Source organism: Amaranthus tricolor, chromosome 2, assembly GCF_026212465.1.
Source record: "Amaranthus tricolor cultivar Red isolate AtriRed21 chromosome 2, ASM2621246v1, whole genome shotgun sequence".
Lineage (NCBI taxonomy): Eukaryota > Viridiplantae > Streptophyta > Magnoliopsida > Caryophyllales > Amaranthaceae > Amaranthus > Amaranthus tricolor.
The window spans coordinates 36,546,375-36,572,287 of NC_080048.1; the positions used below are offsets into that span (position 1 = coordinate 36,546,375).

Consider the following 25,913-nt stretch of genomic DNA (forward strand, 5'->3'; position numbering starts at 1 on the left):
GCTACACTACAGCTTATTATGAAGCTACATGACAAGAGATTATGTGCAGTTCAATAAGCATACCAATTTTAAAGATCTGTTTATCATTGCACATGACAAGCACCTTATTATGAAGCTACATTACAGCTTAGGCCAATAAGCATACCAATTTTTAAATATATCTCACTAAATGATTCAACAGATATGTGTCAGTCATGAACCAGGTAATTTAATGAATGATTTGTATGGGGCGCCCTTGCACAGTGCAAGGACATATGCAACACCTAGAGGCCCCAATATAAAGCAATAATAGTGATGTTAAAGATTCCAATCTGATGTTAAAATTAAATATTTAGAATAGTTCGGAGGGGCGTGCCAGGCCCTTGCAGTAGTGCAACACATGGGCGACACCTGAAGGCCCCAATAGCAAGCTACTGTGGTGGACCTTCCCCCTTAAAAAATAAATTTAATATCATTGTGGGTCAATGACCCACGTATCAGATATTAAACTGATAAGAACAGATACTACACTTGATCTTAGCCAAAAGGCCGAGAAAGGTATGAGTATCAAAGCATTCATAAATCTCTTTTTATTTGTTTGCTTGCACTCAGATCACTGTTTCACATATGGTTTGGGATAAGAAAACACATTAAATCCTAATAGCAAGTAGACTCCACACTTCATGTTCGTTCAGGATGAGAACATAAGGCAGGATCAAAACATCAGAAGAAGTTGGAAGCCTTGAAACAAAGAAGGTTGAGAAATGAGAACAAAAAGGCGCTATGTCGCATATGAGGATAAAGATTGATAAATTGGGCTTTGTAACATGAACAGGTACTTCATACACAATCAAGGAAGCTTCTGAGTGACTAGGTCAGAAACGGGAATCACCTCATTGATTGGACCGGCAATGCTATATTCATAACACCTCCTTTACCTCAAAAGATAAACTATTGCATCTCGCCTAAATCCAAAACGTCATGCCTCATTAATAATCATCCTTTCACGAAGTCTAGGACGGAGGAGCGTACGTAATCCCGAAAAACGAGAAATAATACAATGTAAAAAGAACTTCTGGAACTCCGTTACTGCTTAAGGCTATATTAGAGATGGAAGAGCTAACCCCACTTCAAACACAAACAGGACTGCACAAAATACTTCTCTGAAGCTATTCAGATTTTGAGGCATCCAAGAAATTTCCTTGTTGGAGCTGTTTACAGTTTAAATTGGCCCTATGTGGCAAGATGTTATCCAATATCAATATTTCAAGATCAGGAACAAAATTAGCAGAAATACTCACCGCTCCAGTATCCAAAACTCTTGCCTTTTTAAAAAATATTCAGCATCTGAAGCATCCAAGAATTGGTATTGTTCAGCTTTTAAACTGTTGGAGCTGTTTACAGTACTGAGAAGAAATGTCGCACAACATCAGTTCAAGATGAAGCCCAACGCTCAAATGTTGCTTGGAGTCTATCTACAACCCATGATCATGTACATAAACGAGGATCAACCTTTTTTGTGCATCTCCTCTCTGCAAAGGGACATCGAATTTCTCAAAACAAATACCGGTTGAAGCATCATATTGTAGGGAAAGCAGCAGCCCATCCAACATTAGTGAAGTAATTTACAAAGACTTGGAATGACTGTTAAAGTATATATATAACATATCATGGGGCTTCAACCATCAGATTGAACTTTTGGTTGAGCTGGTTCCTTGACAATAACGCAGTCTAAGTAATAATAATAATACTCCCTTCCAATTCTTTTTACTTGTCCTATTTTTTCATTGGGTATGTTCACCTTACTTGTCCCGGTTCTATTTTAAGACCTATATTTATAGGTGGTCCTTTCATTTTCTTAATATTAAAAATACCCAATATTACACATAAGTCTACTATTTTAGGTGGTCCCCTCCAATTCTTAATATTAAAAACACCAAATATTGCACACGAGTCTACTATTTTAGGTGGTCCCTTATTTTCTTAATATTTGTGCCCAAACTAAATGGGACAACTAAATTGAATTGCAGGGAGTAATAAACTTTATCACTTTTCATGATCTGCAACACTAAATACAAAGGGTTGACACGTTGGATATTGTCCCACATTATCAAACAACCTAGTGCTCATGTGATATGACATAAATAAAAAGAAATGTTGGTTATTTAACAACTTACTTACCTGGACGGGGTCTATAAGTGATCAAATAGGCTTATGGCCTAGGTTGTTGACTTCCATTGCACTTTAAGGAGGGGCAGCAGCCTAAGATCTCCTCAAATGGGAGAGTCTACGTCATAATTTGTGGTAGTGGGGGCCTGCGTTCGCGCGGCCTCTGTCCAAACAATAATTGAAATTTTAGGAAATCAACGGTTGGGAATAGGGTGGTACAGTGACAACCTATAGCACATAGATCTTACAACACAAAAAGGTCATTCAAATCCAACCCTATTCCATGACTTGATCCGCATCAGTCCAAAAGCTCAAATGTACGATTCGACCCAAAACTAAGTTAGCAAAAAATGTACTTATTTGGTAAATATATGCTTACATTACTGGAGACAAAATCAAAATGGTTCTTAACCTCCTCACAATGGTTGGTATAATACTTCAAAGCTGCAGAGAAAAATCAAAATGGTTCTTAACCTCCTCAAAGACTGTTTCTTCTCCTTACACCTCAATACATCAATACTCATGATACATCACACCAATGATCAATTATTGTGTCACAACTAACACAACTAAAATTGATATTTCACAACACACATCCTAAAATACATTTAAAAGGTTAATGACTCTGGCAAAACATTTTAGGCATTTATCCTTTTTCTTAAATACATCACAAATTTAGACTCGTACTCTCATATAAAGACACATCAAAAGTTTAAGAATCGGAAGAGCATAGTACAGGTATTTTCAAGGAGCTTCCAACAAATTAAGTTCAATTTTTTCATCAGGACAGAAACAAATATTTACAAAACATGGGAAAAGCTTGCAACCATGAAAAAACAGAAAAATAGCTGTCAATAGGAGAAAAGTACTAAGAATGGGACCACAAACAAAAATAAATGTTGACGGCATATTTCTCAATAATTCAAGCTATAAAAACGCTTTTTGGTATTTTCTTTTGGAGGCTTGGCAAGGAAGTCAAATAGGTGGATCTGTTACCTAATGTTTCTGTTTTACATTGCAGAAATCGGTTCCTTTCTTCTGGTATGGTGGTATCACTTTTACACGTACAGTATCAGCATAAAGTATACTCATCTGCTCTCTCAATATTCTCCTGATCTCCTCAGAAGGTCTCAATGTCACACGCCTTCTGGTTTCTCGTTCAGCTTCACATCTGTAAGAAATGTATACACATGCACCAACCTTAAGATATCAGGCATGACCACAATATATCAAAGGCAAGTGAGTTACAAAGATGATTGCATTCCTCAAATCCCTTCAACGGTTTCAATCCAAAGTAAAACTCATAAGAGTATTCACTTCGACGACATTGACTAACATTAATTGAAAAACTCATTGGAGTCTGTGAGATGCAAAAACACAAGCCTGATATTCATGTGTCCATAACGTATTCAATTTGATGAGTACACAACCAGAAGTTACAACAAATAATAGTTATTTTTTCTAGCAAACCAAGAGATTATGTGTAGTTCAACTCCCACAACTATTAACAAATTGATGGACATACATAAAGATGGTCTGTGTCATTGCACATTACATGCACCTTGTCCTTAAAATTAGGCAAATAAACAAACAAATTATTATTAAACGTACAAAATAAAATGCCAGGAAATTTGATGAATGATTTGTAGGGGCATGCCAGGCCCTTGCAATAGTGCAACGCATGGGCGACACTTGAAGGCCCCAATAGCAAGCTACTGCGGTGGACCTTCCCCCTTAAAAAATAAATTTAATATCATTGTGGGTCAATGACCCACGTATCAGATATTAAACTGATAAGAACAGATACTACACTTGATCTTAGCCAAAAGGCCGAGAAAGGTATGAATATCAATGCATTCATAAATCTCTTTTTATTTGTTTGCTTGCACTCGGATCACTGTTTCCCATATAGTGTGGGATAAGAAAAACACATGAAATCCTAACAGTAATGTTTGACTTTTGATCCAATTAAATGTTTGATCTGCTTAAAATCGGGTCATAAGCTTTAGAGAAATAACAATGATGTAGCTTATGAAGTGTAAGCAGTTTTGTAATATTGTGACTCGATCTAAGACAATTATACAAGTTGGATAATATCTAAAAAATGAAAATTGTTGCTAATTCATCGAAGGATACAAGTAGATGGGAATGTCATTCAAAATAGAGAGCCGAGGTTGGTAGGGAAAAGGTTACCTAACGCAAAGCCAATGCACATTTCATTCAGGCCTCTTACCATTAGAAGAGACGGCAATAAAGGATGGCGATCTCAAGCACTTCTAGGGGTGTTTGGCACAAGGGAATAGGACTTGTGAGACCTTAATATGAGACTCTTAAAATGAGACTTTTAAGATAAAAGTCTTATCCCTTGTTTGTCATGTTAGGGATTAGATGAAAGATATAAGAATGAAAGTCTCAACTAAAATACCACCCTCCCCCAAAGACATTTTTCTTGGGGTCTTTTTCATTTTTTTATCTCATTCCCTTTAAACAAACAAAGACTTGGATTTTTTTTAGCCCAATGTCCCATTCCCAGGATACAAAGTCAAATCTTGTCTATCTCTCCTCGCTTCACTCTTAACTTCTCAAACAGAATTCCAAATGATGATGTGAAAACAGACTATTCTGTGATTTTCACATACTCATATTTATGCTACTTGCAAAATGCAGACATAAAACATGATATGCGATTGATTATGTATGAAGGGAAAATTCGCGGAAATATTCACCTTCCAGTATCCAAAACTCTTGCCTTTTTAAAAAATATTCAGCCTCTGAAGCATCCAACAATTGGTATTGTTCAGCTTTTAAACTGTTGGAGCTGTTTACAGTACTGAGAAGAAACGTCGCACAACATCAGTTCAAGATGAAGAACAACGCTCAGTTGTTGCTTGGAGTCTATCTACAACCCATGATCATGTACATAAACGAGGATGAACCTTTTTTTGTGCATCTCCCTCTGCAAAGGGACATTGAATTTCTCAAAGCAAATATCAGTTGAAGCATCGTATTGTAGGGAAAGCAGTAGCCCATCCAACATTAGTGAAGCAATAACTGTTAGAGTATATAATATCGTGGGCCCTCAACCATCAGCTTAAGCTTTTGGTTTAGTTGATTTCTTGACAATAATGCAGGCTAAGTAGTAATAGTAATAATAATAATAATAATAATAATAATAATAATAATAAACTTGATCACTTTTCATGATCTGTACTCTGCAGCACTAAATACAAAGGGTTGACACGTTGGATATTGTCCCACATTATCAAACAACCTAGTACTCATGTGATATGACATAAATAAAAAGAAATGTTGGTTATTTAACAATTTACTTACCTGGATGGGGTCTATAAGTGATCAAATAGGCTTATGGCCTAGGTTGTTGACTTCCATTGCACTTTAAGGAGGAGCAGCAGCCTAAGATCTCCCCAAATGGGAGAGTCTACGTCATAATTTGTGATAGTGGGGGCCTGCGTACGCGCGGCCTCTGTCCAAACAATACTTGAAATTTTTAGGGGGTCTATGATATTTTAGAAGAAAAGCATCCAAGTTCTCACACAAAATTAAGCTATTTCTGGGATGAGGATCTTCTGTATCAAAGTTAACCACTTTCTCCACCAACATATGGCATCAAAGCAGCAACTATCCCTAAAGTGACCCAAGAAACAACTCGACTTTAAATCATATTCAATATTGGATCAGATAATTAGTAGACTCCGCACACGACATTATCAGTTCAAGATGAAGCACAACAATCAAATATAGCTTGGTGTCTATAACACGCAATCATACACGTAAATGAGATAGAGTGGATTCTTTAGCCAACAATAACACGAATATTGCGAAGGTTAAAGATACACCATTTTGTGCATCTTTCTGTAGAGGGGCATTTAATCTTTCAAAATGAATCTCAAGCTAGTAGACAAGTCGCGATGAGGAAATTTCGAAGAGCTTGTGCCAGCTTACAATACAAAAATCCAACACAAAATTAAAGTCATATTTCCAAAAGTGAGGATCTTCTACTTCAATCAACACAAGTTGGGCATTCAACCCAATCTAAAAACGACTCGACTAGTTTGAAAGAATGAACTCACTAACTCATGGAATACATATACAATGACGCCAAGGTCCAAATAAGAGGTGTTCAAAGGGCTTGATAAGGGCCGGATCGGGTTCAAACAAAGATGGACCTGGGTTGCATTGGGCCTTGTAAAATGAAAATGGGTTGAAAATGGACTGGGCTTTAAAACCCAGCCCAATCCGACCCGACCCGTTTTTATTTCTAGCTTTCATTCTTGCGAAGTTACAGATTTTCCATTTTCAGGGTACAAATTTTCATATCTTAGACTTCATTGATGAAATTTCGTATTTTTATTTAGTTTTTCAAAACTTAGGGTTTAAATGTTCGTTCTCCATTTTTAACAAATCGATTCACTGCGTTTCTAATTCTAAGCGTTAATTTAAGCCGTCCGGACAAATCTTAGACGGATATGGAGTGGGGTAGGCGGATATGAGAAATTTAAACCCTCGAACCCATCATTTATGGCCTACCCACTACTCGTAGTGATCAAAACTTTCATATTCATACCCACCAAACTTATTCTCATACTCCTAGAAAATCTTACACAAACGACCGGATGTAGAGCGGGATGATCGACTATCAGAAAAGCCCTCAAACCCAGTACCCACCGAAAATCCTAGCCTCAACGACGATGATGCGTCTTAAATCCTAAAGAAAACCAGAAATTGTTTCTCGAAATAAGTAAAACAATGATTAAATATTAAAAAACAAAGAAAAAAGGTAAAACAATGATGAACAAAAAAATACTACTACATATGAAACAATGATGCCATTAAACAATAAGCACAATCATAAACAATAAGCACAACCAACATGCAGCAGTAAAATGATCTTACTAAGACAGACGTCAACCCAGAAAACAACAAAATTGAATTCTTTTCAAGTTTTAACCCAGTAAATTTAAAAAAAAAAAAAAAAAAAAAAAAAAAAAAAAAAAAAGCGAAATAATAGGGGATTAAATGCGGTGGCTTACCTAGCAAGATTTGGATATTCATGCTTTCACCATTTGATGAAATTTCTTTGAAGTTAGAAAGATTTTGGAATTTCAATTTTTCGAATGGGTATTTTACTTTTGGAGTTTTGAGGATGACCTGCTTTTTGCATGAGGCAGAGGCAGAGCACTCCAAACGGCAGGGATTTTTTTGGTGGGAATAATTTACCGCCTACCGGCTTGCAAATTAATATAACTAACGAAATATTACCCAGAATAATTTAATTTATTCGTGATTTTCCTACAATAATTTCATTTACCACCTATCGGCTTGCAAATTAATATAACTAATAGAAATTTTTTAAAATAATTCAATGGTTAGGTATGTTTTATTTTAAGTATCACATTTTCTTCGAACAATAATATATTTTTATGTATTATCATTAAAAAATAAATAGTAAGTGATAATGAAAGTTTGTGAAAAAAAAATTTTCAATTTTATCATCAAAGTGTTATTATCATGAGAATCACATTTTACTTTTAAGGGAACTTTATTGTTTAAACTACCGGTCATTCACATTATCACATTTTAATACCAACGACCAAAGAAAATTTAAAGTAAATAAGCATTTTTTCCAAAATAAATTCATAAATAAGTTTTGGCTAAACTTACATCTCAAAAATAAGCGCCTCTAGCCCAATGATAAGGGTCAGAGGTTCTTCACAGTTACTAACAGCGGACGATTACTTAAGTTGAGTCAAAGGAAATCAACTCATTAATCGTCCGCTCAACTGGCGATTACTAAGCTGATTTTCTTTGACTTAGCTTAAGTAACTGCTCGCTGTTAACAGCTGGCCAATTGAAATCCATTTTACTTTTTTTTTCTTTGAATGAATCTTCCATTGTGTTTTCCATAATTAAATATACTATAACTCTCTCCATATATATATAAAATATGGAATATATATAACAATTCAATGCATACAAAATATATATATAATAATGGAATATATATAACAATTCAATGAATGCAAAATATTATTTACAATTCAATATGTACAAAATGTTCATAATAACTTTTCACTCCTCGTCTACTCTATCTAAATGTGTTGGCCTAGTTCGCCTCTTATGATGTGGTCATTGATGCGTAATAATGGAACATGTTTAACAATTCAATGTATGCAAAATATTATTTACAATTCAATATATACTAAATCTCAGAATCTCGTTTGGGTGTGGTTATTGATGCTAAATAAAAAACGCTTTTTACCATTTTCATAACTTTTTTTTTTCAATTATCATATTTTTGCACAAAATTTATTTCAATGCATTATTATTATTTAAAAGGACGGTTTATATAATAATGATTTACCACATACTAGTTCACAATTTGCGAAGTGTACTAAGCGTGTTTTTGGTGATCATTATTAGGTGGGAATGATAATGAAAAATTAGTATTATTTTAATAGAATTTTCTTTTTTTGACAATTTCAGTAAGTATGTTTGTTCTCTTTCAATCAACACAGTTTATTTACAATAATCATTCTAATGCATTATCATTTAGTGGTAATGATAATTTGTTCAAAAAATACTTATGATCAAAGGTCTACTGCAATGACATGAAATATTTGATGAAAATTTAAACTACAAGTCATTTTCATTAGCACCTTTTAATACCAAACTATATGGGTCGTAAAGTACTCTTCAATTAGCCTCATATCATAGTTTAGTCTAACCTATTAAATTTATCACATTTTTATTTTTTGTTATGATTTAATTTTTTTTTTATTCTCGTCCATATATTTAATTTAACTTTAGTCGCACTTACATATTTCTCTCAATCTCATAAAATATATACAATTTTACCACTTTTATTGATTTTCACTCCATTTGTACTTGTGATATTTCTTTCAAACAAAAAGAGCATTATTAAGAGTACTAATTTTCATTCATTTAATTACTTTTTGTATGAAATTTTTTTTATACACCAGCTGCATATCATTTGTGGAACCGTAGTTCACCAATGCATCATGCATGTCAAATGTTCATTCATTCCCAAAAAAAACCTCAAAAATAGTTGTAACGACCCGTTTGATTAGTGGTTTTGAATGGCATAATGGGAATGATTTATAGTGTAAAACTTCATTAAAAGTTCTATATCATTCCCATTGTAATGAAACTTTAACCACAAATTTGTCTTTTTGATTTTGCTACAATAAGATATAGTGAGAATGGAAAATGCTGATTTTTAGAGTAGTAAAGCTTCCCTAGCTGTCTTGTTCAAATTCGAATTTGAAAGAGTTTTCTAATTGTACTAGAACTTAGAGCACTCTACTCTCTCTGTACTCTCTAGTGTTAAAGTATATAATATATTCCGGGGCCTCAACCATCAACTTAAACTTTTGGTTGTGTTCATTGTTGTTATTGCTCTGTTTTCAGTTGGTTTCTTTGTATTTGCTTGTGATTGTTCTTCGCTAAATATCATAGCCCATTCACAACACTAGGTGATTTAAAGAATCAGTTGGTAAGTTGGCTAAATAAGAGAGATTTTGTGATTACTTTTGCATTGTTAGAAATTAATTCTTGTTTTCAGTTAAGGAAATGTGACAGTAATGCGTACTATCTATTAAGAACGATCTGCCATGTCCTTGTACACTTAAAGCAATTTATGATTTATTTTTTATCAATTAAGAAGTATATGACACGCCTAAGCTACATTTATCATGATTATTATAATATATTCAATCAGTCTCTGTTATTTTGCCAAAACACCCGTTGAACTTCCGAATCGACTTTTTATAGAGAGGGACCATTTCATTCAGTTTGCTTAGGGCTCATAAAATGCCAAAAACGACACTGATCCTTGGGACATTTTGATTAGAGATGCACGAAGGATCGAGGGTCCATTAACGGACCGAATTCAACCCTAAAATATGGGCCTTTAATATTTATTCTTTTTGCTTGAATTAAATTACACTACTAAGATAGATTGAGAAACGAGAAAATAAAAGGATACTTGAAAGCTCTTTTGGATTAGCAGGAAAAGATGTACAACTTGGACCTTGTAGCATCAAAAGTTACTTCATACACAATCAAGGACAATCACCTCATTGATCAGATTGGCAATGTTAGTAATTCTCAAAAACTCATGTCGCAACTTGGTCATTAACTCATCGCACAATTTCTCATTTTTCATCATCTTTACACCCTACGAACAAGTCTAGGTAAGTGATACTCAATCCATAAGTTGTGATACCAAAAGCGTTTGTGGCTCAATGGATAGAGCATCTGCATGTGGAGCGAAAGGTTTGAAATTCGACCCCTACTGGGCGCAGGTATCAGTTGGAGGATTTATTGACTCCACGCATCTCTTTACTCCCTTCTCGGGGGACCGGGTATGATTTATCTGCATTTTTCAGGAAAAAAAAACCCCATCCGAACCCTATCTTATGCGGGATACTAGGAGTATCATTTACCATTCTATTGTGAGAGACGGCCTTTCTGAGAGACGCATTAGAGAAGTGGGCTTCTTATTTTGAGATCGTCTCTTACAGAGATGGTCTCTCACAAGAGTAGCTAAGGTTGTGCGCATTGGGCCTCATTACAGAAGTGGCATGGAATTTCTATCGTAGTCACTTTTTTGGTTATTGGAAAACTTGCTCTATAAAACTATTGGATAGAAAAACCTTACCAGAAGAAGACAAAAAGGACGCTTTAAATCGTGGAATATTGCAGAACGTTAATGGAGTATTTCAACTTGCGAATGAATTTGAATCAAATCTGCAAAAGGAAAAATAAAAAAACAGAATATGGAATAGGAAGGTGCAAAGGCAGTAGAATTTAGAGGTGAATTCGTTAAAAAAATTTGGACCATTTCTCGATTTGTGCGTGTCATCCTTGCGCAGGGGCCATGCTAATCTTCTCTGTATCGTTCCAATTTTATCAGATGTCTCCGAAGAGACAAGCATTTTCTAACCTTTGAACAATATAAAAACGGAAATTTATTCTTAAGCTATCGATGTGGGACAAAGTAGCTCATTAGTTGTTAACAAAGTACTGCTTATTTTTTACTGCTCCAAACAAGCAGATATCATATAGTTATTCTATATCTATATCTGTATCTTCAGACGGTAGTATTTGTAACTACTCCCAAGTAATCTCAGGATACAAAAGTCAAATCTTGTCTAGCTCTCCTTGCTTCACTCTTAACTTCTCAAACAGAATTCCAAATGATGATGTGACAACAGACTATTCTGTGATTTTCACATACTAATATTTATGCTATTCTCACAATGCAGACGTAAAACATGATATGCGATTGATTATGTATGAAGGGAAAATTGGCAGAAATACTCGCCTCTCCAGTATCCAAAACTCTTGCTTTTTAAAATATATTCAGCATCTGAAGCAACCAAGATCAGGTATTGTTCAACTGTTGGAGCTGTTTACAATAATTAAGTAAAACTCTCAAATATTGGTTGGAGTCTATCTACAACTTACGATCAAGAACATAAACAAGAACCAACCTTTTTTTGCATCTCCTCTCTGCAAAGGGTCACATATACAAGCAACTAGTCAACAACATAGACGCAACATCAAGAAAGATTGTAGATTAACAATCTGCTTGATTCACAGAATCAAAGCCCTTCTTCCCAAAAGACGGGGTCACATAGCATTCTGATTCAATCACGTCCTCATCGCCTTCTGGTTTCTCGTTCAACTTCACAGTTGTAAGAAATGTATACACATGCACTACCTTAAGATATCATGAGTGTCCACAATGTATCAAAGGCAAGTGAGTTATAAAGATGACGAGCTTCGTCCATTCCTAAAATCCCTTTGGTGGTTTCAATCCAAAGTAAAACTCATAATTTACTTCCACGACACTGACCAACACATATTGGTCATTACTTGTACAACAAGTATGTGTCCCTAACATTACCAATTTGAAGAGTATAGAACCAGAAATTTCTACTAATGACAGTTATTATTTCAAGCACCTTATTACAAAGCTACACTACAGCTTATTATGAAGCTACATGACAAGAGATTATGTGCAGTTCAATAAGCATACCAATTTTAAAGATCTGTTTATCATTGCACATGACAAGCACCTTATTATGAAGCTACATTACAGCTTAGGCCAATAAGCATACCAATTTTTAAATATATCTCACTAAATGATTCAACAGATATGTGTCAGTCATGAACCAGGTAATTTAATGAATGATTTGTATGGGGCGCCCTTGCACAGTGCAAGGACATATGCAACACCTAGAGGCCCCAATATAAAGCAATAATAGTGATGTTAAAGATTCCAATCTGATGTTAAAATTAAATATTTAGAATAGTTCGGAGGGGCGTGCCAGGCCCTTGCAGTAGTGCAACACATGGGCGACACCTGAAGGCCCCAATAGCAAGCTACTGTGGTGGACCTTCCCCCTTAAAAAATAAATTTAATATCATTGTGGGTCAATGACCCACGTATCAGATATTAAACTGATAAGAACAGATACTACACTTGATCTTAGCCAAAAGGCCGAGAAAGGTATGAGTATCAAAGCATTCATAAATCTCTTTTTATTTGTTTGCTTGCACTCAGATCACTGTTTCACATATGGTTTGGGATAAGAAAACACATTAAATCCTAATAGCAAGTAGACTCCACACTTCATGTTCGTTCAGGATGAGAACATAAGGCAGGATCAAAACATCAGAAGAAGTTGGAAGCCTTGAAACAAAGAAGGTTGAGAAATGAGAACAAAAAGGCGCTATGTCGCATATGAGGATAAAGATTGATAAATTGGGCTTTGTAACATGAACAGGTACTTCATACACAATCAAGGAAGCTTCTGAGTGACTAGGTCAGAAACGGGAATCACCTCATTGATTGGACCGGCAATGCTATATTCATAACACCTCCTTTACCTCAAAAGATAAACTATTGCATCTCGCCTAAATCCAAAACGTCATGCCTCATTAATAATCATCCTTTCACGAAGTCTAGGACGGAGGAGCGTACGTAATCCCGAAAAACGAGAAATAATACAATGTAAAAAGAACTTCTGGAACTCCGTTACTGCTTAAGGCTATATTAGAGATGGAAGAGCTAACCCCACTTCAAACACAAACAGGACTGCACAAAATACTTCTCTGAAGCTATTCAGATTTTGAGGCATCCAAGAAATTTCCTTGTTGGAGCTGTTTACAGTTTAAATTGGCCCTATGTGGCAAGATGTTATCCAATATCAATATTTCAAGATCAGGAACAAAATTAGCAGAAATACTCACCGCTCCAGTATCCAAAACTCTTGCCTTTTTAAAAAATATTCAGCATCTGAAGCATCCAAGAATTGGTATTGTTCAGCTTTTAAACTGTTGGAGCTGTTTACAGTACTGAGAAGAAATGTCGCACAACATCAGTTCAAGATGAAGCCCAACGCTCAAATGTTGCTTGGAGTCTATCTACAACCCATGATCATGTACATAAACGAGGATCAACCTTTTTTGTGCATCTCCTCTCTGCAAAGGGACATCGAATTTCTCAAAACAAATACCGGTTGAAGCATCATATTGTAGGGAAAGCAGCAGCCCATCCAACATTAGTGAAGTAATTTACAAAGACTTGGAATGACTGTTAAAGTATATATATAACATATCATGGGGCTTCAACCATCAGATTGAACTTTTGGTTGAGCTGGTTCCTTGACAATAACGCAGTCTAAGTAATAATAATAATACTCCCTTCCAATTCTTTTTACTTGTCCTATTTTTTCATTGGGTATGTTCACCTTACTTGTCCCGGTTCTATTTTAAGACCTATATTTATAGGTGGTCCTTTCATTTTCTTAATATTAAAAATACCCAATATTACACATAAGTCTACTATTTTAGGTGGTCCCCTCCAATTCTTAATATTAAAAACACCAAATATTGCACACGAGTCTACTATTTTAGGTGGTCCCTTATTTTCTTAATATTTGTGCCCAAACTAAATGGGACAACTAAATTGAATTGCAGGGAGTAATAAACTTTATCACTTTTCATGATCTGCAACACTAAATACAAAGGGTTGACACGTTGGATATTGTCCCACATTATCAAACAACCTAGTGCTCATGTGATATGACATAAATAAAAAGAAATGTTGGTTATTTAACAACTTACTTACCTGGACGGGGTCTATAAGTGATCAAATAGGCTTATGGCCTAGGTTGTTGACTTCCATTGCACTTTAAGGAGGGGCAGCAGCCTAAGATCTCCTCAAATGGGAGAGTCTACGTCATAATTTGTGGTAGTGGGGGCCTGCGTTCGCGCGGCCTCTGTCCAAACAATAATTGAAATTTTAGGAAATCAACGGTTGGGAATAGGGTGGTACAGTGACAACCTATAGCACATAGATCTTACAACACAAAAAGGTCATTCAAATCCAACCCTATTCCATGACTTGATCCGCATCAGTCCAAAAGCTCAAATGTACGATTCGACCCAAAACTAAGTTAGCAAAAAATGTACTTATTTGGTAAATATATGCTTACATTACTGGAGACAAAATCAAAATGGTTCTTAACCTCCTCACAATGGTTGGTATAATACTTCAAAGCTGCAGAGAAAAATCAAAATGGTTCTTAACCTCCTCAAAGACTGTTTCTTCTCCTTACACCTCAATACATCAATACTCATGATACATCACACCAATGATCAATTATTGTGTCACAACTAACACAACTAAAATTGATATTTCACAACACACATCCTAAAATACATTTAAAAGGTTAATGACTCTGGCAAAACATTTTAGGCATTTATCCTTTTTCTTAAATACATCACAAATTTAGACTCGTACTCTCATATAAAGACACATCAAAAGTTTAAGAATCGGAAGAGCATAGTACAGGTATTTTCAAGGAGCTTCCAACAAATTAAGTTCAATTTTTTCATCAGGACAGAAACAAATATTTACAAAACATGGGAAAAGCTTGCAACCATGAAAAAACAGAAAAATAGCTGTCAATAGGAGAAAAGTACTAAGAATGGGACCACAAACAAAAATAAATGTTGACGGCATATTTCTCAATAATTCAAGCTATAAAAACGCTTTTTGGTATTTTCTTTTGGAGGCTTGGCAAGGAAGTCAAATAGGTGGATCTGTTACCTAATGTTTCTGTTTTACATTGCAGAAATCGGTTCCTTTCTTCTGGTATGGTGGTATCACTTTTACACGTACAGTATCAGCATAAAGTATACTCATCTGCTCTCTCAATATTCTCCTGATCTCCTCAGAAGGTCTCAATGTCACACGCCTTCTGGTTTCTCGTTCAGCTTCACATCTGTAAGAAATGTATACACATGCACCAACCTTAAGATATCAGGCATGACCACAATATATCAAAGGCAAGTGAGTTACAAAGATGATTGCATTCCTCAAATCCCTTCAACGGTTTCAATCCAAAGTAAAACTCATAAGAGTATTCACTTCGACGACATTGACTAACATTAATTGAAAAACTCATTGGAGTCTGTGAGATGCAAAAACACAAGCCTGATATTCATGTGTCCATAACGTATTCAATTTGATGAGTACACAACCAGAAGTTACAACAAATAATAGTTATTTTTTCTAGCAAACCAAGAGATTATGTGTAGTTCAACTCCCACAACTATTAACAAATTGATGGACATACATAAAGATGGTCTGTGTCATTGCACATTACATGCACCTTGTCCTTAAAATTAGGCAAATAAACAAACAAATTATTATTAAACGTACAAAATAAAATGCCAGGAAATTTGATGAATGATTTGTAGGGGCATGCCAGGCCCTTGCAATAGTGCAACGCATGGGCGACACTTGAAGGCCCCAATAGCAAGCTACTGCGGTGGACCTTCCCCCTTAAAAAATAAATTTAATATCATTGTGGGTCAATGACCCACGTATCAGATATTAAACTGATAAGAACAGATACTACACTTGATCTTAGCCAAAAGGCCGAGAAAGGTATGAATATCAATGCATTCATAAATCTCTTTTTATTTGTTTGCTTGCACTCGGATCACTGTTTCCCATATAGTGTGGGATAAGAAAAACACATGAAATCCTAACAGTAATGTTTGACTTTTGATCCAATTAAATGTTTGATCTGCTTAAAATCGGGTCATAAGCTTTAGAGAAATAACAATGATGTAGCTTATGAAGTGTAAGCAGTTTTGTAATATTGTGACTCGATCTAAGACAATTATACAAGTTGGATAATATCTAAAAAATGAAAATTGTTGCTAATTCATCGAAGGATACAAGTAGATGGGAATGTCATTCAAAATAGAGAGCCGAGGTTGGTAGGGAAAAGGTTACCTAACGCAAAGCCAATGCACATTTCATTCAGGCCTCTTACCATTAGAAGAGACGGCAATAAAGGATGGCGATCTCAAGCACTTCTAGGGGTGTTTGGCACAAGGGAATAGGACTTGTGAGACCTTAATATGAGACTCTTAAAATGAGACTTTTAAGATAAAAGTCTTATCCCTTGTTTGTCATGTTAGGGATTAGATGAAAGATATAAGAATGAAAGTCTCAACTAAAATACCACCCTCCCCCAAAGACATTTTTCTTGGGGTCTTTTTCATTTTTTTATCTCATTCCCTTTAAACAAACAAAGACTTGGATTTTTTTTAGCCCAATGTCCCATTCCCAGGATACAAAGTCAAATCTTGTCTATCTCTCCTCGCTTCACTCTTAACTTCTCAAACAGAATTCCAAATGATGATGTGAAAACAGACTATTCTGTGATTTTCACATACTCATATTTATGCTACTTGCAAAATGCAGACATAAAACATGATATGCGATTGATTATGTATGAAGGGAAAATTCGCGGAAATATTCACCTTCCAGTATCCAAAACTCTTGCCTTTTTAAAAAATATTCAGCCTCTGAAGCATCCAACAATTGGTATTGTTCAGCTTTTAAACTGTTGGAGCTGTTTACAGTACTGAGAAGAAACGTCGCACAACATCAGTTCAAGATGAAGAACAACGCTCAGTTGTTGCTTGGAGTCTATCTACAACCCATGATCATGTACATAAACGAGGATGAACCTTTTTTTGTGCATCTCCCTCTGCAAAGGGACATTGAATTTCTCAAAGCAAATATCAGTTGAAGCATCGTATTGTAGGGAAAGCAGTAGCCCATCCAACATTAGTGAAGCAATAACTGTTAGAGTATATAATATCGTGGGCCCTCAACCATCAGCTTAAGCTTTTGGTTTAGTTGATTTCTTGACAATAATGCAGGCTAAGTAGTAATAGTAATAATAATAATAATAATAATAATAATAATAATAATAAACTTGATCACTTTTCATGATCTGTACTCTGCAGCACTAAATACAAAGGGTTGACACGTTGGATATTGTCCCACATTATCAAACAACCTAGTACTCATGTGATATGACATAAATAAAAAGAAATGTTGGTTATTTAACAATTTACTTACCTGGATGGGGTCTATAAGTGATCAAATAGGCTTATGGCCTAGGTTGTTGACTTCCATTGCACTTTAAGGAGGAGCAGCAGCCTAAGATCTCCCCAAATGGGAGAGTCTACGTCATAATTTGTGATAGTGGGGGCCTGCGTACGCGCGGCCTCTGTCCAAACAATACTTGAAATTTTTAGGGGGTCTATGATATTTTAGAAGAAAAGCATCCAAGTTCTCACACAAAATTAAGCTATTTCTGGGATGAGGATCTTCTGTATCAAAGTTAACCACTTTCTCCACCAACATATGGCATCAAAGCAGCAACTATCCCTAAAGTGACCCAAGAAACAACTCGACTTTAAATCATATTCAATATTGGATCAGATAATTAGTAGACTCCGCACACGACATTATCAGTTCAAGATGAAGCACAACAATCAAATATAGCTTGGTGTCTATAACACGCAATCATACACGTAAATGAGATAGAGTGGATTCTTTAGCCAACAATAACACGAATATTGCGAAGGTTAAAGATACACCATTTTGTGCATCTTTCTGTAGAGGGGCATTTAATCTTTCAAAATGAATCTCAAGCTAGTAGACAAGTCGCGATGAGGAAATTTCGAAGAGCTTGTGCCAGCTTACAATACAAAAATCCAACACAAAATTAAAGTCATATTTCCAAAAGTGAGGATCTTCTACTTCAATCAACACAAGTTGGGCATTCAACCCAATCTAAAAACGACTCGACTAGTTTGAAAGAATGAACTCACTAACTCATGGAATACATACAATGACGCCAAGGTCCAAATAAGAGGTGTTCAAAGGGCTTGATAAGGGCCGGATCGGGTTCAAACAAAGATGGACCTGGGTTGCATTGGGCCTTGTAAAATGAAAATGGGTTGAAAATGGACTGGGCTTTAAAACCCAGCCCAATCCGACCCGACCCGTTTTTATTTCTAGCTTTCATTCTTGCGAAGTTACAGATTTTCCATTTTCAGGGTACAAATTTTCATATCTTAGACTTCATTGATGAAATTTCGTATTTTTATTTAGTTTTTCAAAACTTAGGGTTTAAATGTTCGTTCTCCATTTTTAACAAATCGATTCACTGCGTTTCTAATTCTAAGCGTTAATTTAAGCCGTCCGGACGAATCTTAGACGGATATGGAGTGGGGTAGGCGGATATGAGAAATTTAAACCCTCGAACCCATCATTTATGGCCTACCCACTACTCGTAGTGATCAAAACTTTCATATTCATACCCACCAAACTTATTCTCATACTCCTAGAAAATCTTACACAAACGACCGGATGTAGAGCGGGATGATCGACTATCAGAAAAGCCCTCAAACCCAGTACCCACCGAAAATCCTAGCCTCAACGACGATGATGCGTCTTAAATCCTAAAGAAAACCAGAAATTGTTTCTCGAAATAAGTAAAACAATGATTAAATATTAAAAAACAAAGAAAAAAGGTAAAACAATGATGAACAAAAAAATACTACTACATATGAAACAATGATGCCATTAAACAATAAGCACAATCATAAACAATAAGCACAACCAACATGCAGCAGTAAAATGATCTTACTAAGACAGACGTCAACCCAGAAAACAACAAAATTGAATTCTTTTCAAGTTTTAACCCAGTAAATTTTTTTTAAAAAAAAAAAAAAATAAAAAAAATAAAAAAAAAAGCGAAATATTTAGGGGATTAAATGCGGTGGCTTACCTAGCAAGATTTGGATATTCATGCTTTCACCATTTGATGAAATTTCTTTGAAGTTAGAAAGATTTTGGAATTTCAATTTTTCGAATGGGTATTTTACTTTTGGAGTTTTGAGGATGACCTGCTTTTTGCATGAGGCAGAGGCAGAGGCAGAGCACACCAAACGGCAGGGATTTTTTTGGTGGGAATAATTTACCGCCTACCGGCTTGCAAATTAATATAACTAACGAAAAACTACTAAAAATAATTCAATTTATTCCTGATTTTCCTACAATAATTTCATTTATCGGCTTGCAAATTAATATAACTAATAGAAATATTTTTAAATAATTCAATAGTTAAGTATGTTTTATTTTAAGTATCACATTTTCTTCGAACAATAATATATTTTGACGTATTATCATTAAAAAATAAATAGTAAGTGATAATGAAAATTTGTGAAAAAAAAATTTTCAATTTTATCATCAAAGTGTTATTATCATGAGAATCACATTTTACTTTTAAGGGAACTTTATTGTTTAAACTACCGGTCATTCACATTATCACATTTTAATACCAACGACCAAAGAAAATTTAAAGTAAATAAGCATTTTTTCCAAAATAAATTCATAAATAAGTTTCGGCTAAACTTACATCTCAAAAATAAGCGCCTCTAGCCCAATGATAAGGGTCAGAGGTTCTTCACAGTTACTAACAGCGGACGATTACTTAAGTTGAGTCAAAGGAAATCAACTCATTAATCGTCCGCTCAACTGGCGATTACTAAGCTGATTTTCTTTGACTTAGCTTAAGTAACTGCTCGCTGTTAACAGCTGGCCAATTGAAGTCCATTTTACTTCTTCTTTTTTTCTTTTAATGAATCTTGCATTGTTTTTCCATAATTAAATATATAATAACTCTCTATATATATTTATGTAATATGGAATATATATAACAATTCATGCATACAAAATATATATAATAATGGAATATATATAACAATTCAATGAATGCAAAATATTATTTACAATTCAATATATATAAAATGTCCATAATAGCTTTTCACTCCTCATCTACTCTATCTAATTGTGACGGCCTAGTTCGCCTTCTATGATGTGGCCAAAGGCGAAAGACGTGTAGTGCCCCTCCGAGATTTTCGGCAAATTTATTTAATATACAACCTTCATTTTATATTTTTTTATAAGTCTCGCCCAACAAATAAAAGGAACACTATTAAATAAAGAGAATAATTTAACAAAATAAAAAAAATCTAATAAGTAATAATGGAATATCAAATTATGAATGAAATTATCATTTAACTGAAAAAATAAAAAAGAAAGCGATTGGGAGAAATTGAAGAATAAGAAATTAAGCTTATCATCCTCAATTGAAGGATAAAGGTTTGTTTTATATTTTTAATTAAATTTTGTTATCTTTATTTTAATAATTAGTTTGAATAAGTTAATACTTTAATCTAGAAACTCATGCAATAAAACAATCAATTATGAAGATAGTAAAGAAAAAACTTCGTAACAAAATGAGCGATGATTTTCTTGCTAATAAATTAGTAATACACGTTTAGAGACAAATAGCAAAGACGTATAATGTCAATGAGATTATAGATAATTTAAATATTCCGTGGCTAAAGAGCGTCGAACTTTACTTTGATTCAAATGTACATTATAATTTTTGGTTGTATGGAATGGCTATATATTAATGTCATTCAATTTTGTTTTTGTTAACTCCGCCCCCCTAAAATTTTATTCAAATTTCGCCACTGGATGTGGTGTGACGCTCGGGTAAAGTGGTAACTGGTATTGCACAACATGTGCATGTGATGATCCCGCATCATCATGTGAATATGAGGATACATCAAGCTCATCCAAATGCCTCGATGGGAAAGTAGTCGGCTCCTCCTCAGTCGGATGAGCAGCAGGCTCATTGATATCGGGAATGAAGTTCTCAAACTGAGAACCCCGAAGAACAGACTGTGCCATCTCCCTGACGGGAACCTCCTGATTTGAGCGGATCACATAAGTCACTCCTTGTGCCTATAACTTGATTAAATAAATGTTTATAATTTAATACCTAAAATGATAAAGCAAATAGTACTTCAGTTCTGTACTTGATTTGTTTAAGTCTTGTTCTTCGCAAATTAGGGTTTTGTAGTTCTTTTTCTTCGCAAATATGTTCGTCGCACATTAGGTTTTTGTAGTTCTTGTTCTTCGCAAGTTAGGGTTTTGTAGTTTATGTTCTTCGCTTATCAGTTCTTTGCAAACTAGCGTTTTGTAGTTCTTTTTTAATTCTTATGTCTACCTATTGCAAATCTATGCCTACTCTGTTGTAATATGAAGATCCAATGTGAGAAATTATGTTTGAAATATCAAGGTTAATTAACAATCCTTAAATGTCTATTTTTGTATGTGCATTCATCCGTGCCCTAAGAATAGAAGGTACGCTTGGCTAGTTTCACTATATGCATTCATTAAATGTACATCTGTTTTATTTTCATGTGTTCATTCATTATTTGGCTCACTTTCAAGTTTCATTATCTGCAAATCTGTTTTTCGATTTTCCTTCTTCTAAGGTTGCTTCCATTTTCAAATAATTCAATTCATCTTAAATAACAAATTTGTACCCAATTGTGTTCTAAACTAAAACTGTGTATGGTTAAAAAATTCAATTTATTTTAAAAATCAAGATTTGCTTACTTTTTTATGTGTACTTTCTTTATCGTGTCTTACTTACTTTGTTATAGTTGAACAACTTTTAGGTTTCATTATTTCCATTATTCATGTGTACTTTTCTTCTAATGTTTTTATTTTCTTAGGAATCATGGTGAAGGTGAAGAGAGACTATAAGAAGAAAATTGTTACCGAAAAAAAAACGTTCAAAATGAAACAATTGAAACAGTTGAAAGAGGTAGTTTCATTTTTAATGAAATTGTTTATGTTATGTACTATATGTTAAAATATGTACCTTGTTTTGAAAAAATAATATTTTTTTTAATCTTATATATATATATATATATATATATATATATATATATATATATATATATATATATATATATATATATATATATATATATATATAGTTAACAAGTGCATTTTTTATTGTTACAAAATATCAAAAAACAAAGGTGTATGTTCATAAGCATATGCATTACTTTCTTATGCATATTCATGATTAGATACTACTGTAAAATAGAGCCATAATTGATTATAATAGTTAAAATTACTATTTATATATTTATTGTCATATCTTTTTATAAGTTTATATTTATTTTAGTAATGTGATGCAAAATTAGAAGTTTGCCATTTATATTACTTTTCAGTCTATACACAAATTCTCGTGAGAGATGGTCCCATCTGTAATTAAACTGGTCCAAAAAAGAAAATATAAAGTAAATTTCTCGATAAACATTAAGAATATTTTAAGTAGGCATTTAGAATATTGTAAATACTTAAGTACTTACTCGATGGGTATTAAGTACATTGTAAGTAGGCATTAAAGATATTATAAGTAGACATTAAGGATATGGTAAGTAGGCTAAGTATCTCGGTAGGCATTAGGAATATTTTAAGTAGGCATTTTAAGCACTTTTCGGTGGGCATTATATATATTGTAAGTAGGTATCAAGGATAATATAAGTAGGCATTAAAGATACAGTAAGTGGACATTAAAATTTAATAGATTGGGCATTAAAGATATAGTTGAAACTATGTACCTGTTTTAAAAATTTTTAAAAATATTTACCATGTTTGAAACCTAATTTATAAATTCATTATTGTACTAGTATTTTTAAGAAATAATGTTGTAAATTCATAAACATTATACATATATTCATGAATTTAATATTTTTTTTTGTGTATGTAGGGCAATGCCAATTGGAATAACTACTTATTTCAATCTTGGCAAGATAGTGTCATTGTTAAAACGTTAAACCTAAAAATTGTAGAAGATATAGGTTTTGAAGGGTTATTAAAGATGAAATTAACCTGATTTCATCGTCAAATGGTACCTCGGCTTGTTAAAAAATTTAATGTTGATGGTCATTTCTTTGTAATTGAAAAATGTCAAAAAGAATTTGTCGAGACTAATTTTGACTATCATAATCTATTTGGTTTGCATCTTTCCAATATTTGTGATCCAAGAAACAGTGCTAACGCAAAAAGTGATGAATATAAATATATTAGGAATGCGAAGTATTTGTTGGGTTTACACAATAGTGACATATCCTTAAAAAGGCTGAATGAATTGTTATTAAAGTTATATAAGGGTGATTATGGGTTTTTGCTAGTATTTTTATCATATGCGTCTTCAGTTTTTTTTAAATCCTATCGTAATCAAAACATTTGACTTTTCTTTATCGAAAGCCGTGTTACATAACTCTTTAATTGAATTTTTATAAAAGGATAAATAAGGATGGTAGTTACATTCTTTGCAGCGGGGTCGATGGTATAATACTTTTGTTTCATAAAAAAATGAAGACAAAAAATTGAAAAAAATGAAGACAAAATGGGAGGTCTACGTCAAAATTTTAGGCAATGGGGGCCTGCGTTCAAGCGGCCCCTATCCAATCAATGATTGAAATTTCATAATCTGTTCACAACAATTGTGTTAAGTTTGTTACACTAGTAGAGCAAGTCACATTGAGGTATTTTGATAGAACTATGATAGATTACTGAAGTCAGGATCTTCTACCAATATAAGTTAAATAACTAGGGCCTACCGCTTACACAAAAGACTCAAGGTAACAGCTGCCTTCTGTTCATCCTGTCCTTTTGCATAATCCTCCAGATTTTTATTTTGATCAACCCCAAACTTAGATTGAGACTGCAAATGTATAGTCACAATCTTATCAGGAATAAGGATGGTTATCTCAAGTACTTACATGTCAAGGAAGAAAAAACCGGATTAATCAGGAGAACTAAGGTCCATGCCACGACAATTTAAACTAGTTATGCCACGGGAATTCAAACGCGCGCAGCGAACTATAATATCTCCTTTTACCAAAGATAACATATAACCTTCAAAAAGTGTAACTTTAAATCACTTGCGCTGCAGCCTGCAGGGTCTCTTACAATATGGTTAGTGGAATCTTTTGATCAATTTTTTTTATCAAAAAGAAGTTTGGTTACATTCTTTTGCATCCAACTCACTTATTTATTCATGCAATTCTATTCATAAAGTAAACAGTTCACTTCAAAGATTTAATAATTTACATAAATGTCGGTGATTCATTCATATATCTAGAGTACAGCTAGGCTGGAATGGATGAATAAATACTAAAGAACAAGAAAAAAGGGGATAAAAAAGCTCTCTTGATAATTAAACTCAGCATAGATGTAAGATAATAATATATACGACGGAGACATGAATAACCAGGGAAGGGTTATTAACAACAGAGAAACAATGATTAAACAGGAAAATTGACATGATTTGGAGGGGTGTGCCAGACCCCTGCAGTAGTGCATCGCGTAGGGGGCACTTGACAGCCCCAATAGCAAGCTACTGTTGTGATTTATGAACCTTTCCCTTTAAAAATAAATTTAATATCATTCAAATTATCAGATAAACCATTCAAATTATAACAGCAAGAATCAATATCACAAAAAACAAGAATGCTAAACATTGAGCATGACCCACGACCAGAATACAGCAGCATGTTCAATCAGAGAATAAAAACTGAAAATTGGACCCTGTAACTACAATATTACAGTATTCTAAGATTAATGTCAAAGCCTTCTTCCCAAAATAAGATCAGGTACTTAATAGCTGCATCATAATATAATCACATCAAGTGCTCCTATAGAAACAGGAAACAAATGCCATTGCATAAGTTCTTTTAAAGATTCACTCTTTAAAGTATGCAATCAAACACAAGAAACCATGTAGTGATATTGGACCACAAATACAATCCTTAAGGATATTAAAGATATAGCGCTAAATGTCATTTATATAAAAGGTTGGATATTGTCACACATCATTAAATAACCTAATTGACATGACAAAGGGCCCAATAAAAAGAAATGTCGGGGACAATTATAGTTACATTATGAGTTGACGTGGTCTATGAGCGATCAAGGAGGCTCATGGCCTAGGTTGCTGACTTCCATTGCAATTTGAGGAAGGGCAACAGCCTAAGATCTCCTCAACGGAAGAGTCTACGCCACAATTTGTGGTAGTGGGGGCCTGCGTTCGCGCGACCTCTTCCAAATAACAATCAAAAATTCACATTATGTTTACATGGCCATTGCCTATCATCAACTGAAAATGTGTAGTCACAACTCACAAGCCAAAGTTGGTAAGGAAAAGGTTTCCGCACAACTAATGCAAATTTATTCAATCTCATCAAGAATAAAAGATGGATATCTCAGGTACTACATGACAAGGAGAATTAAGGTCCATGCCAAGACAACTTAAGCTAGTTATGGCACTTGAAATCATACATGCGCAGCGAACTATAATATTTCCATTTACTAAAAGCCTTTTACTAAAGATAATAAGTGTAATTTTAAATCACTTGTGCTGTAGGGTTTCTTAAAATATAGTTGATTATAT

At 34.1% G+C, this 25,913-nt stretch overlaps 2 long non-coding RNA genes and 10 other non-coding genes across 19 annotated transcripts; 5 read left to right on the top strand and 7 right to left on the bottom strand.

Moving 5' to 3' along the window:
* Positions 1–7: 7 nt before the first annotated feature.
* On the bottom strand, positions 8–7,369 carry LOC130805193 (uncharacterized). 4 transcript variants are annotated; one of them, XR_009040154.1, is made up of 6 exons: positions 7,200–7,369; positions 5,482–5,632; positions 4,875–5,104; positions 3,145–3,319; positions 2,161–2,311; positions 8–1,511 (listed from the first exon to the last, which is right to left on the bottom strand). It is a non-coding gene; the product is annotated as an uncharacterized LOC130805193 (long non-coding RNA). The 4 variants fall into 4 exon arrangements; XR_009040155.1 differs by having other exon boundaries at positions 5,482–5,793; positions 7,200–7,363; XR_009040157.1 differs by having other exon boundaries at positions 5,482–5,819; positions 7,200–7,363.
* On the bottom strand, positions 345–541 carry LOC130807162 (U2 spliceosomal RNA). Its single transcript, XR_009040529.1, has one exon. It is a non-coding gene; the product is annotated as a U2 spliceosomal RNA (small nuclear RNA).
* LOC130807143 (U1 spliceosomal RNA) lies at positions 2,153–2,315 on the top strand. Its single transcript, XR_009040511.1, has one exon. It is a non-coding gene; the product is annotated as a U1 spliceosomal RNA (small nuclear RNA).
* On the bottom strand, positions 3,795–3,991 carry LOC130807172 (U2 spliceosomal RNA). The gene has a single exon (XR_009040539.1). It is a non-coding gene; the product is annotated as a U2 spliceosomal RNA (small nuclear RNA).
* On the top strand, positions 5,474–5,636 carry LOC130807152 (U1 spliceosomal RNA). The gene has a single exon (XR_009040520.1). It is a non-coding gene; the product is annotated as a U1 spliceosomal RNA (small nuclear RNA).
* Positions 7,370–11,017: 3,648 nt separating the features above from the next.
* On the bottom strand, positions 11,018–11,120 carry LOC130807089 (U6 spliceosomal RNA). The gene has a single exon (XR_009040462.1). It is a non-coding gene; the product is annotated as a U6 spliceosomal RNA (small nuclear RNA).
* On the bottom strand, positions 11,018–19,510 carry LOC130805194 (uncharacterized). Of its 5 annotated transcripts, XR_009040159.1 has the most exons (7): positions 19,371–19,510; positions 17,651–17,801; positions 17,044–17,273; positions 15,314–15,488; positions 14,330–14,480; positions 11,685–13,680; positions 11,018–11,599 (listed from the first exon to the last, which is right to left on the bottom strand). It is a non-coding gene; the product is annotated as an uncharacterized LOC130805194 (long non-coding RNA). The 5 variants fall into 5 exon arrangements; XR_009040158.1 differs by having other exon boundaries at positions 11,018–13,680; XR_009040160.1 differs by having other exon boundaries at positions 11,018–13,680; positions 17,651–17,962.
* LOC130807163 (U2 spliceosomal RNA) lies at positions 12,514–12,710 on the bottom strand. Its single transcript, XR_009040530.1, has one exon. It is a non-coding gene; the product is annotated as a U2 spliceosomal RNA (small nuclear RNA).
* Positions 14,322–14,484, top strand: LOC130807144 (U1 spliceosomal RNA). Its single transcript, XR_009040512.1, has one exon. It is a non-coding gene; the product is annotated as a U1 spliceosomal RNA (small nuclear RNA).
* LOC130807173 (U2 spliceosomal RNA) lies at positions 15,964–16,160 on the bottom strand. The gene has a single exon (XR_009040540.1). It is a non-coding gene; the product is annotated as a U2 spliceosomal RNA (small nuclear RNA).
* LOC130807154 (U1 spliceosomal RNA) lies at positions 17,643–17,805 on the top strand. The gene has a single exon (XR_009040521.1). It is a non-coding gene; the product is annotated as a U1 spliceosomal RNA (small nuclear RNA).
* Positions 19,511–25,408: 5,898 nt separating the features above from the next.
* Positions 25,409–25,565, top strand: LOC130807155 (U1 spliceosomal RNA). The gene has a single exon (XR_009040522.1). It is a non-coding gene; the product is annotated as a U1 spliceosomal RNA (small nuclear RNA).
* The last annotated feature ends 348 nt before the right edge of the window (positions 25,566–25,913 follow it).